This window comes from Mauremys mutica, unplaced genomic scaffold, assembly GCF_020497125.1.
Source record: "Mauremys mutica isolate MM-2020 ecotype Southern unplaced genomic scaffold, ASM2049712v1 000885F_np12_obj, whole genome shotgun sequence".
NCBI lineage: Eukaryota > Metazoa > Chordata > Testudines > Geoemydidae > Mauremys > Mauremys mutica.
The window spans coordinates 10296-12838 of record NW_025423066.1 but is presented as its reverse complement, the minus strand read 5'-3'; the positions used below and the strand labels follow the sequence as shown (position 1 = coordinate 12838).

At 50.6% G+C, this 2543-nt stretch overlaps 1 non-coding gene across 1 annotated transcript; it reads right to left on the bottom strand.

Annotated features, from left to right (window-relative positions):
• Positions 1 to 1043: 1043 nt before the first annotated feature.
• On the bottom strand, positions 1044 to 1116 carry TRNAV-AAC. Its single transcript has one exon. It is a non-coding gene; the product is annotated as a tRNA-Val (tRNA).
• Positions 1117 to 2543: the final 1427 nt, after the last annotated feature.

The window sequence follows — 2543 nt, the reverse complement described above, 5'->3', positions numbered from 1 at the left end:
CTGACCTGCTGCACCTTGCAGGCCAAAAGACCCCACCCACCCACTCCTGGAATAGACCCGGGAGGGGAGGCAGATCCGTGCTCTGCCCCTACCCCAGGCAGCACATGGAGGCCCTCTGCTCCCCTCCCCAATGGGTGTGCAGAGATGTGCCAGCAGCACTGAGGTGGCTCCATGCCCACTCTGCCTCTGTCCCTCCGTGCCGCTCCCAGAAGTGGCTGGCATGTCCCAGCATCCCCTGGGGTGGGGGGAGTGTCTGTAGCCAATGGGAGCTCTGGGGGCAGCACCTGCAGACACCAGCACATGGAGATCCCCTGGCCCCACTCATCTAGGAGCTGCTGCCAGAGGGTTGTGTGTACCGGTCACTTTGGGAGCTGCACCACCCCTCCTGCACCCCACCCCCACCCCCAGCGCAGAGCCCACACCCAAATTTCCTCCCAGAGCTTTGCTTGTCGTCCTTTCACCAGAACCATCCTTCTTCTCCTGGGCTGCAAGTAGCCACCCCTGGGAAGCCAAGAGGCAGGCACAGGATTCTGCCAGGTAAGTGTCCCCCAGTGCCGCGATGGACAGTGCGATGAAGGTAAGTCTTCCTGAGGCACAATGAACTGCAATGCAGCGAACCACTGGCCAGGCGGTTGGGGCGAAGGGCATTCACTGGAGGTACAAGCTTGTGAGTGACTCCTGAGCACAGGGCCCCTTCCCCTTTTAAGGACCTGCTCCTCATGGCCTGTGACTAGAGATGACTTGGCTGCATCTGGTGGGTCACACTCCACCTTGGGCAATGTCCATGCTCTGGGTGTGTGAGTGCTGCCTAATGAGAGTCCCAGACACCTTGTCTATCTAGGAGCTCTTCTGATCTTCAACCAGCCCCTTCATCCCACAAGCATTGCAGGCGGGGGGAAAGCCACTTCACAGGCATTCAGAGAGGAAGAGGAGACAAAAATGGGAATGGGGGAAGTATAACAGACCTATTGAGCATAGAAATCACTGCTGCTCCTACAACAGCAGGGACAGGCCACTCGGAGTTGGGAAAAATTAAGCCAGCATGTTTCTGCTTGGTTTTGAACCAGGGACCTTTTGCGTGTTAGGCAAACGTGATAACCACTACACTACAGAAACTCTGGTGCAGGGCTTTGCCCTTCCCTTCATAAGAACAGAACAATGGCCAGACCAAAGGTCCATCCAACCCCATATCCTATCTGCCAACAGTGGCCAATGCCAGGTGCCCCAGAGGGACTGAACCTAACAGGCAATGATCAAGTGATCTCTCTCCTGCCATCCAGCTCCACTCTCTGACAAACAGAGGCTAGTGATACCATTCCTTACCCAGGCTGCCTAATAGCCATTAATGGACTTCACCTCCATGAATTTATCTGCAAAAATAATGAGGAGTACTTGTGGCACCTTAGAGACTAACAAACTTATTTGAGCATAAGCTTTCGTGGGCTAAAATCCACTTAATCAGATGCATACAGTGGAAAATACAGCAGGAAGCTATATATATACACAGAGAACATGAAAAAATGGGTGTTGCCATCCGCACTATAATGAGAGTGAGCAGTTAAGGTCAGCTATTATCAGCAGGAGAAAAAAACCTGTAGTGACAATCAGGATGGCCCATTTCCCACAGTTGACAAGAAGGTGTGAGTAACAGTAGGGGGACAAATAAACATGGGGAAATAGTTTTACTTTGTGTAATGACCCACCCACTCCCAGTCTTTATTCAAGCCTAATTTAATGGTGTCCAGTTTGCAAATTAATTCCAATTCAGCATCTCTCGTGGGAGTCTGTTGTTGAAGGTTTTTTGTTGTAATATTACGACTTTTAGGTCTGTAATCAAGTGACCAGGGAGATTGAAGTGTTCTCTGGCTGTGTTTGAATGTTATAATTCTTGATGTCTGATTTGTGTCCATTTATTCTTTTATGTAGAGACTCTCTGGTTTGGCCAATGTACATGGCAGAGAGGCATTGCTGGCACATGATGGCACATATCACATTGGTAGATGTGCAGGTGAATGAGCCCCTGATGGCATGGCTGATGTGATTAGGTCCTATGATGGTGTCCCCTGAACAGATATGGGGAGAGAGTTGGCAATGGGCTTTGTTGCAAGGATAGGTTCCTGGGTTAGTGTTTTTGTTCTGTGGTTGCTGGAAAGTATTTGCTTCAGGTTGGGGGGCTGTCAGTAAGCAAGGACTGACCTGTCTCCCAAGATCTGTGAGCGTGAGGGATTGTCCTTCAGGATGGGTTGATGATGCACTGGAGAGGTTTTAGTTGGGGGCTGAAGGTGACGGCTAGTGGGGTTCTGTTACTTTCTTTGTTGGGCCTGTCCTGTAGTAGGTGACTTCTGGGTACTCTTCTGGCTTTGTCAATCTGCTTCTTCACTTCAGCAGGTGGGTACTGTAGTTGTAAGAATGCTTGATAGAGATCTTGTAGGTGTTTGCCTCTGTCTGAGGGGTTGGAGCAAATGCGGTTGTATCTTAGAGCTTGGCTGTAGACAATGGATTGTGTGATGTGGTCTGGGTGAAAGCTGGAGACATGTAGGTAA